Source organism: Bos grunniens, chromosome 14, assembly GCF_055505025.1.
Source record: "Bos grunniens cultivar Pamir isolate PY7600 chromosome 14, Bosgru_T2T1.0, whole genome shotgun sequence".
Classification (NCBI taxonomy): Eukaryota; Metazoa; Chordata; class Mammalia; order Artiodactyla; family Bovidae; genus Bos; species Bos grunniens.
Window position 1 is genome coordinate 70,734,355 of NC_141178.1, and position 11,521 is coordinate 70,745,875.

Consider the following 11,521-nt stretch of genomic DNA (forward strand, 5'->3'; position numbering starts at 1 on the left):
TGGCTGGAAGATGGCCACCTTCTCGCTGTGTGTTCACGTGGCCTTTCCTTGGTACGTGCGTTCAGAGACAGAGAGGCAGAGAGGTTGATCTTCCTCTTCTTATAAGGTCGCCAATCCTATTGGAATTTGGATCTCACCCTTCTGACCTAGTTTAACCTTATGTGTGTGTGTGTGTGCTCAGTCATGTCTGAGTCTTTGTGACTATATGGACTACAAGGGGCTAGAGGCCTAGCCAGCCAGGCTCCTCCATCCATCGAATTTTCCAGGCAAGATATACCGGAATGCGTTGCCCTTTTCTCCTCCAGGGCATCTTCCCAACCCAGAGATCGAACCCACATCTCCTGCATTGCAGGCAGATTCTTTACCACTGCAGCATCTGGAAAGACCCGTTTAACCTTAATTATCTCCAGTACAGTCCCATGGAGGGAGGTGCTATGGCTTCACCATAATAACTGGGAAGGGACTTAATGCAGTTACGTACCAAAGAAAAAGCATCTTATTCTTTATCCTCCAAAAAATAGGACACAGATTTGTTATTCACATGTGATATACTAAAATTAAACCATTCCTGATTGTGGAACGGTTAAGAATTCAGTCAGAATCATAAACAAAAAGAGTCTGAAAGACAAAGAGAATGAGCAAATCAATTTTTTCCAGTAAAAACAAGAGAGAAAATATAGTTCTAATGAGATATTTACAGTAGCATTATAAAATGTAATGTACACAATAATTAACAAAAATGTGTATGCCATTTACTGGTATTATAAAACTTAATGGAAAAACATTAAAGAAAGTCTAAGTAAATGTGAACCATAAAATATTCTAAGACTCAATATCTTGCAGATGTTAATTCTCCCCAAATTTGATCTATTGCTTTAATGTTATTTCACTAAAAGTCCTAATAGCATTTTTTTTCTTTTACTTGATTAACTGATTCTAAATTTGATGAGGGTATAGCACAAGGTTATGGGACTTCAAGTGTTGGACATCAAGAACTGTTATAAAAATACAGAAATTAAGCAAGCATGTTAGTGCAGAAACTAACAACAACAACAACAACTACAACAACAAAAAAAAAACAAGAAAACTAATAAAGAGGAAGAAAATAGCCTATGAACAGACATACACACACACAAACAGAAATTTCATTGTCACAGAATAGTCATTGCAGATGACTGGGTAAATGATAAACTATTTAATAAATTCTATCGTGATGATGGCTATTCATAAACTCTAATATAATATTTGATCCCTTGCCAAAATTCAGTTCTAGCAAAATGAAGATTTAAATGTAAAGAATAAAACTATAAAGCTTTTAGAAGCAATATGAAAGAATATATATACAGTTTGGGGGTAAAGAAGTATTTTTTAACAAAACACAAAAATCACAAACCTTAAAAGAAAATATTGATAAATTTCCTTATCTAGAAGTTTATAATTTTGTTCATCAAAAGACTCAATAAAGAAAGGAAAAGCTAATAAATAAATAATAATTTAAAATAAAATTATTATAACTTTAATCTAGGTAAAGATTTTTAAAACCAATAAAGGCTTTGTATCTGCTGAATATAAATATTTCCTACAAATCAAAAAATTTTTAAAGATGAATGACCAAACAAAAAAAAGTTCAAAAAATGTATTTCACAGAAGAGAACCAAAAAATAGTCCAAAAATATAAGATGCTTAATCTCTTTGGTTGAGGCAAATTTTCATCAAGGAAGTACAAATAAAACCCACAAGTTACCATTTCACACATAACAAAGAAGCAAAAAATTAAAAAGTGGACAACATCAAGTGTTGGTAAAATTATGGAACAATGGAACTTCTATCCCATTACTGGTGAAAAAGCGTTTTGGTATGGCCACTTGGGAATTGTTTTGGGCACTGAATGGTAAAGTCGAGCATGCACATTCTTCCCTCCTTAGTAACTCTATTACCAGTTGCTTGTGGTTGAAAAGAGTTTCCTAGTGGATGCACTGTAAGATTCTGATACCCTGAGATCCTGGGGTGACCAGGTGAGGCCTAGGTAGCCATAAACTTTCCCATTCCAACCCAGCCCCCACCAGCATCATGCTTCAGTTTCCTTCTGAAAGATTCTTCTAGATGCAACACAAGAGCAGATGAGTGATATCTGTGATCGCTCCTCCACTAAGAAGTGCTTAGAAAGGACAAAGATGCCACCAAGGCCACTGGGTCTGTGCCTCAAGGCCACCATCCAGCAACACATGACCACTGGCTGTCAAAGACTGGAGTAAGGAAGGCCGGGTGGGGTGAAGTCCTACTGTGCACAGCTTCCAATGGTGGTTCCATATCTGCGACCTTTCCTTGTAGCCATCACATATTCAGGTCTATTTCCATTCACTGTGCCTTCTCAGTAGCACCCAAGCTAGCCCAGAAGATCTGCACATGAACCCTAGCTGGTGCACTCATCCTGAACCTCCACATACATTAAAACTAGAGTTTGCTGCTGTTTTGAAGTACTTGATAAGAAACTGCTAATAAGATTTAAAATGTATTTGCATCAAGACAAACAATTGAACTAAAAAGAGAGTTACTAGATCCTGTCATTGCTGTAAAATTTTAGAGCTGAACAATGTAATGTTAATTTTATATCATCTACGTGTGCAGTTTCTTGTATAGAGTGCCCATCAAGAATTTGAAGAGACTGCCCTTAGAAAATTCCATGAGAAAAGTTATATAACCACTTCAGGTGTAAAGCCTGATAAAAAGAAATGGTATTTATTTTTATCATACCTCATTTTATCATGAGGAAACAGGCTCATGTTCCTCATTAAAATTTTGAAAATACTTCTTTTGATTTTATTTTTTCCTATCACATTTCTGTAACATACATAAAATTCATGAATGCAGTATCAGTTTCCTGTAGTTTATCCCCTATGCTCTACTAATAGTATTATCATTTTCATGAAGTAAAAAATATTAGGAACCCCCCGCCCCGGGCAGAAATCACACCTATGCACCAGGGCATACATTCAAATGTGTCCTTTACAGTATTGTCATCATAGCAAAAAATGCAAACTCTCCCACCTGTCCATCAACCAGCACAGTATACGGTGGCCTAATCCATACTCTGCAATCTACACAGCAGTGACAAGGAATAAACCACATGTGCATGATTGTGGACAGAATGACGAAGGAGAGAAACATATTGCAGAAGAATGTATAAAGTATAATTCTGATCACTAAAAGCCTCAAACAGAAAAAGCTAAGCATTAAATCTTTGGGAATTTTATGTAGGTGGCCATGTTATCAAGAAACTCAATGGAGTGATTAACACAAGGTGAAGGAGAGGCAAGTGGCGGCTGCCCTCTCAAGAAATCATGATATGTTCCTTAAGCTCGATGGTTGATACACAAATGTTCTTTATTAATTCAAAAATGTGTGTTAATTAATTAAATAGTTAAATAATCAAAGAAAAATAGAGGCTGTTGCGTTTACCTGCAATTTGGACCAATAATGTTTAAAATAGATAACCAATAAGGATCTAATATAAAAAATTTTTTTTAACTTTTTTAATAGTCAAATAAAATTGAAGCAGAGGATGGAGGGGTGTAAGGGAGGAGTGACTGGCAGGGAATCAAGGGAGAACAAGAGAGAATAAAACAGATAAGTACACTGAAGTTCATTATTTAAGAGTAAATTCCCCAATGTTTCCTTTACTGAGTTCTACATAAGCTGTAACCACCTTTGCTGTAGGTTGTTGCCAGGGCTTCCCTGATAGCTCAGTTGGTAAAGAATCTGCCTGCAGTCAGGAAACCCTGGTTCGATTCCTGGGTCAGGAAGATCCCCTGGAGAAGGGATAGGCTACCCACTCCAGTATTCCTGGGCTTCCCTTGTGGCTCAGCTGGTAAAGAATCTGCCGGCAACACACAAGACTCCCTTGGGTTTGATCCCTGGGTTGGGAAGATCCCCTGGAGAAGGGATAGGCTACCCACTCCAGTATTCTTGGGCTTCCCTTGTGGCTCAGCTGGTAAAGAATCTGCCGGCAACAAACGAGACTCCCTTGGGTTTGATCCCTGGGTTGGGAAGATCCCCTGGAGAAGGGAAAGGCTACCCACTCCAGTATTCTGGCCTGGAGAATTCCATGTACTGTATAGTCCGGGGTCACAAAGAGCTGGACATGAGTGAGCGACTTTCATTCTTTACTTCACTGGAAATTTCAACTTACATGTTGATAATGATCCTTCAAAGCACATGGTTCTAAAGGGAAAATGCTATTTTAGAGAAATAAGCCTGTTATCAAAATCCATTCTGCTCCAAACCATCCAAACACACTGGCCTTAAAATGGGAAAAAACACTTAAGAGATGAATCAAGAGAAGAAATGAACTTCCAATAAGTAGAGAAAGGGCAGTTCTAATGTGTAACTCACTCCCCATAAACCGGTGTCCTTATCTACCTCTTTCTATCACTCTGCATTTTGTGATGTCTATCACTACAGCACCAAGGCCATTAGCCAGGAGATATTAAGATTGGTAGAAAGCCATGAAATAAATAGGGCTTTAGAGAACCTAATGAAATGTACTTTCCATATACAACGGGCCCTCGGAGGGAAGAATAGCCAGTTTACAGACAATTTATGTGCTCCCTGAAGTTAGGTAGAGGCCAGATTTTCAGTGCTGGGTAAACTCACTTAATTCTATATTGATTAGGCATAGGTGAATAATTTCTGACCATTTTAATGCTGGCCCTAGTGCAGAGCAGGGAAAGCAGAAGTGAGTGCTAGGCCAAACACTGTAATTCAGCAACTGTGATACTTTGGTTGAACCGTTGAACTGAACTGCTCCTGTGTGTTAATATAATCACACATAAAGCCTGCCCCACTGATCTATGGAGTTTCAGTTCAGTTCAGTTTAGCCACTCAGTCATGTCCAACTCTTTGCAACCCCATGGACTGCAGCACGCCAGGCTTCCCTGTCCATCACCAACTCCCGGAGTTTACTCAAACTCATGTCCACTGAGTTAGTGATGCCATCCAACCATCTCATCCTCTGTCATCTCCTTCTCCTCCTGCCTCCAATCTTTCCCAGCATCAGGGTCTTTTCCAATGAGTGTGCTTTTCACATCAGGTGGCCAAAGTATTGGAGCTTCAGCGTCAACATCAGTCCTTCCAGTGAATATTCAGGACTGATTTCCTTTAGGATGGACTGGTTGGATCTCCTTGCAGTCCAAGGGACTCTCAAGAGTCTTCTCCAACACCACAGTTCAAAAGCATCAATTCTTCAGCGCTCAGCTTTCTTTGTAGTCTATGGAGTTTTATGTGTATCAAATGGTTTGATAGCAAAAAAGCTTAGACCAATTAAAATGGACAATCATGTACACTGAAATTCTGGGATCTCAAAATTTTAGGGTGGGTTCCGTTCATCTTTGGGGAAAAAAAAAAAAAAACAGCTGATGATATCTAAGGAGCAAGGAATAAAATTGCTGTGACCTTCCAAAGCAAGACCACTGTATGCAAGACAGCAAAAGAGACACAGATGTAAAGAATAGACTTTTGGACTCTGTGGGAGAAGGCGAGGGTGGGATGATTTGAGAGAATAGCACTGAAACATGTATATTACCATATGTGAAATAGATTGCCAGTCCAGGTTCGATGCATGAGACAGGGAGCTCAGGGCCAGGGCACTGTGAAGGGGTCAGGGGGAGTTGGAGGGGGGTTCAAGATGGGGGACACATGTACACCCATGGCTGATTCATGTGAATGTATGGCAAAAACCACTACAATATTGTAAAGTAATTAGCCTCCAATTAAAATAATTAATTTAAAAAAAACCCAGATTCCCACTTAGACTGACCAACATGTTATCTTTTAATTTTTTTTTTTTTTGAAGTGGACACTTTTTAAAGTCTTCATTGAATTTTCTACAATATTGCTGTTTTACGTTTGGCTTTTCAGCCCCAAAGCAGGTAGGATCTTGGCTCCCTCACCAAGAATAGAACCTGCGTGCACTGGAAGAAGTCTTAAACACTGGACCACCAGGGAAGTCCCTGGACTTACCAACATGTTAATTCCAATGCGGTCATATCCTGATCTTATAAAATGGGGAGCGGAGAAAAGAAGAGGGGATGCAGGGTTATAGATGCTTGTGTGCTTTCCTAATAAGTCCAATTGTACAACTGTCTCTTTAGAATAAAATCCACTATACAGTACAATAAAGTCCAAAATAGAGAGGGAAAAAATTTGCACAGAAATACTCATTGCAGAATGATTTATAATGAAAAAAGGAAAGAGGGGAATAAGCCATATATGAAATAATCAATGAATTATGAATACCCATTGTGTGCCAGCCACCCATTGTGTGCCAGCCACTGTCCTGGGCATTTTAAGCATATATTCTCATATAGTCCTCACACTTACTCTATGAGACACTTGATGGAGGAGGAAACTGAGGCTCTGAGACAGTAACTCTCAAGTAACAAAAGTCTAAGGATGCACGCCTAGACTAGGTCTATGTGAATTCTTGCCCTTATTCCCCAGAGTGTAGACTCTGAAGAGGGGTCATAGGTGAGACTACCTATGGTTAGGTGATGTGCCAGGTATCTTCTCTGTGCCCTTTCACCTCCACTCAGCCTCCTTCTCTACCTGTGGGGGCTTCATCAGTGGACTCTCTCCATCCCTCTGGCTACCACGGGGCAAGAGATCAGAAGGAGGAGACAGTGAAGTCAGGGTATTGGGTTAAGTGCTGGCCACATCCCTCATACCAAGGTGACAGCTCCTGTCAAGTGATGCTCTCTCTCCAGGTCCTGGAACTATATTTCACCTGTTGAGGCCATGGGATAACACAGTCCCACTGTGATAGCTCAGGATTCTGCACAGGTAAACCTCAGCATCACACATTTATATAAATAGTCCCTTTCTGGAACTCCCCTTGGTTATAGAATTAGCCTGTGCCATTGGTTCCTTGTACAGACCCTGATGATACAGGTGACAAGAAAATCCGAATAGAAGATGGACAGAGATCAGAGTAGAGCCAAAGCTGAGTGAGGACTTAGGACAGCACCAGGGATCTCCCATGTGGTTCCCATTCAGCTAAGTCAGTACCACACAGATTTACTGGTTCTGTATGCTCTGGTCAAGAAGATCCCCTAGAGTAGGCAATGGCAACCTTCTCCAGTATTCTTGCCTGGAAAATTCCATAGACAGAGGGGCCTGGCAGGCTACCATCCTTGGGTGGCAAAGAGTCGGACACAACTGAGCAAGAACACGCACACATACATGCTCTGGTCCAAATGGGGTGTTATGATGGAGACATGGATGTCATAAACAAGCAGAGCAGGACGGTGACAGGTACCACACCATGGTAAGAACAAAGTCCTGAGAGTGGATGGGAAAGGGAATATTAACTCTGCCTTAAAGCAAAGGCTTCAAGGAGGAAATGACATTTGAAGGATGAGTAGAACTTTGCAGGCAGAAAGAGTGAAAGTACATCTAACTAGTAGGTAGCAACAAGGGCCGATTGCCCCCTAGATTCTCGTATCCAAGTAGATTCAGACTACCCTTGCCCAGCTTTTCTCAAGGGGACATTTAAGTCTCCAGACCCCGGGTTAACTCTGACAGCCTTGTTCTCAGCCCTTGGCCCAGGACTAGAGGAAGCTAGTTTCTCTGCACATGAGTGCTAAGTCACTTCAGTCGTGTCCGACTCTTTGTGACCCTACAGACTGAAGCCCACCAGGTTCCTCTGTCCATGGAATTTTCCAGCAAGAATATGGGAGGGGGTTGCCATTTCTTCCTCCAGGAGATCTTCCCAACCCAGGAATCAAACCCATGTCTCTTAGGTCTCCTGCATTGGCAGGTGGGTTCTTTACCACTAGTGCCACCTAGGAAGCCCAGGTTCTCTGCACAGCGAGACTTATTTTCCTGGCAGTCTTAAAGACAATCTTCTGTCATATAACCTGTCTTGGGACCAGAATTCTACAATTCTGCATTAATTAACACATAAAACCACTCAATATATACATGCTTCATTAATGTTCAGATACATAAATTCCACCCAGGGTAAGTGACACTGTCCCCTCTTAAACACAACTCCAGAGGGAATCAAGACTACGAAACCAGCTCAATCTTCCAACACACTGAAGTTTATGCCTCTCCCTCTCTATAGAGTGGTGTGCAGCTCAGTATGCATCAAAAACAAAGTATTAGTCAAGATCAAGGTGGTCTTGGGCTCCTAAATGTCCAGAAAGCTGACCCTCTCTGGAGGATAAAAATGGTCACTGATGTTTGTGGTTGAGGATTTCTTAAACTGCTGTGGTTTTATTCCCACCATCCCTACTCCAGAAGCTTCAGCAAAACAGTAGGTCTGGTGACCTATTTCCCAGAGAGACAGAGCTTTCTTTCCTCTGGACCTCACAGTGATACAGATGTTGTCTTTGGCTATATTTAATCCCTTAATTTTTACCCAGGGAATGGTAATATTAGTCTAATGAACATGGCAGGTGTCTGCGCCAAGAGCAGGATTAGGGCTTGCTTGTAGCCTGGGAGTCCAACAGATGTAGACTCAGTTCCCTGACTCATCAGCTGACCTTGGGCAATCCACTTAGCAAATCCATTCCTCAGTTTCTCCACTTATAAAACAAGGATAATCATAGTTCCCACCAGAGATACTCTTTGTTAGGAACTTTGATGTCAGTTTCCATGGACAAAGAGCTGCTATAATTATCCTGGGTGCAGTAATGAGGAAGGCGAGAAGCCAGACTGATTTTTATAAGACTTCTCAGGTACCAGTTTCCGGCTGCTGTTCGTGAGTCAAGCTGGACAGTGGGTCCAACCTGTCATCTACTGTAGCAGACTCCCACTGGTGAGGAGCAGTGGATGCTTTTTTCAAAAGCTGATGGATGCATTTTTCAAGCTTCCTAGATTTGAAGAGCTATGATGATTGAATGAGCTTCCCCAATGGCTCAGCAACAAAAAATTCACCTGCAAATGCAGGAGACACAGGTTCCATCCCTGGGTCGAGAAGATCCTCTGGAGGAGGAAACGGCAACCCACTCTAGTATTCTTGCCTAAAAAAATCCCATGGACAGGAGAGTCTGGCAGGCTGCAGTCTGTGAGGTCGCAAAGAGTCGGGCACGACTGAGCACACACACGATGACTGAGTGAAGGCAAACATGATCTTCATAACCTGACATATTTCTGTTCCTCTGCTTACTTTTCTGTGACCTTGAACAAGTGCTTATATTTTCTGAGCCTAAGTTCTTTAACCTGCTACTGGAGGCTGATGAAAGGATCAATGAAGTAGTGCATGCACAGTGCCCACCATAAAACCTGAAACATTCTGGATACTAAAATGTTGATTTCTTCTCTTTAAAAAAAAAAAAAAAAGATAATCTTCAAGTAGTTTTAGGTTCATAACAATATAGGATAAAAAATACAGAGAGCTCCCCTATATCCCACCCACAGCTTCCCCCACTATCGACTTCCACACCAGAGTGGTACATTGTTACAATCTATGAACCTTGATAATGAATATTGAACAATGATAATGAACACTGATGTATCATTCTCACCCAAAGTTAAGGTTCTCTCTTAGTATCATACTTTGAATAATTTTGGAAAATGTATCAATATAATGACAAGTATCCATCATTAGAGTATCATACAAATTAGTATCAGTTCAGTTCAATTCAGTCACTCAGTCATCTCCAACTCTTTGCAACCCCATGAATTGCAGCACGCCAAGCCTCCCTGTCCATCACCAACTCCTGGAGTTCGCTCAAACTCACGTCCATCAAGTCCATGATGCCATCCAGCCATCTCATCCTCTGTCATCCCCTTCTCCTCCTGCCCCCAATCCCTCCCAGCATTAGAGTCTTTTCCAGTGAGTCAACTCTTCGAATAAGGTGGCCAAAGTACTGGAGTTTCAGCTTTAGCATCACTCTTCCCAAAGAACGCCCAGGGCTGATCTCCTTTATTTTTTGTGTGTGTTTGTTTGTTTTTTCATTTTTTTTTATTTTTTTATTTTTATTTTTTGATTTTTTTTGTTTTTTGGGTTTTTTTTTTTTGATTTTTTTTGTTTTGATCTCCTTTAGAATGGACTGGTTGGATCTCCCTGCAGTCCAAGGGACTCTCAAGAGTCTTCTCCAACACCACAGTTCAAAAGCATCAATTCTTCGGCACTCAGCTTTCTTCACAGTCCAACTCTCACATCCATACATGACCACTGGAAAAATCACAGCCTTGACTAGACAGGGCCCTGAATTTCCTCTGTGCTCCACTTATTCATCCTTCCCTTCCTCCTGCTGCTAAGTCGCTTCAGTCGTGTCTGACTCTGTGCGACCCCATAGACGGTAGCTCACCGGGCTCCCCCATCCCTGGGATTCTCCAGGCAAGAATACTGGAGTGGGTTGCCATTACTGTCTTCATAGCTCTGCTTTTTCTGGAACGTCATATAGATAGAATCATTCTGTACGTAGCCTTTTCAGATTGGCTTCTTTCACTTAGCAATATGCATTTAAAGTCCTCCCCCACCCACCACCTCGCATGTCATTTTGCGCCTTGATTAGCTCATTTCTTGAGAGTACTGAATAACATTCTATTGGTTAGAGGCACCACAGCCTAAGTTTCCATTTAGAAGAACATCTTAGTTGCTTCCAAGTCTCAGCAATAATGAATAAAGCTGCTATAAACATCGGTGTGCAGCTTCTATATGGACATATACTTTCAATTCCTTTGTGTAAATACCAAGGAATGAAATTTCTAGACTGCATTGTAAGAGTATGTTGAGCAGTATAAGAAACTGCCCAACTGCCTCTCAATGTGGCTGTACCATCTTGCACTCCCAACAGTGATGAATGAGAGTTCATATTGCTCTACATCTTCACCAGCCTTTGGTATTGTCAGGGTTTTAGATTTCAGTATTCTAATGGGTGTGTGGGCTTCCCTGGTGGCTCAGTCAGTATAGAATCCGCCTACAATGCAGAAGACCTGGGTTCAACCCCTGGGTTGGGAACATTCTCTGCAAGAGTGCATAGCAACCCACTCCAGTATTCTTGCTGAAGAATCCCTACGGACAGAGGAGTCTTGCTGGTTACAGTCCATAGGGTCTCAAAGAGATGACTGAGAGACTAAGCACGATGAGTGTGTACATCCTGTTTTTAGGAATCACAAATATTATGAGATCAACCTGAGAATCTCAAACAGTCTGACATATAAGCCAAGAGACACAGAGGGGAAGTACCCCCCAATATTAATATACTCCCAACCTCTAAATTTTACAGAGCAAATAACAATTGATATTTATTTCACTTCCTGTCTCGATGGCATTGCAGTTCCTCTTTAGCCACAGACTCCCTGTCAAGTATCAGCAGATACACTCTGATCAAGCCCAGAGTGGGGAAAAATGTGAGCAAAAGTTTAGAATTACACAGCCACCTCCTTTCCATTTATTTCATCTGAGACATCCTCAGAGTAAGAGTCAGATTCAGATTGGGCAAGGGTCGAAGTATTTCCACTCAGAGAAAGTCACATAAGCCAAGAGATTGAGAAAGGCTTGCTCTTGGGA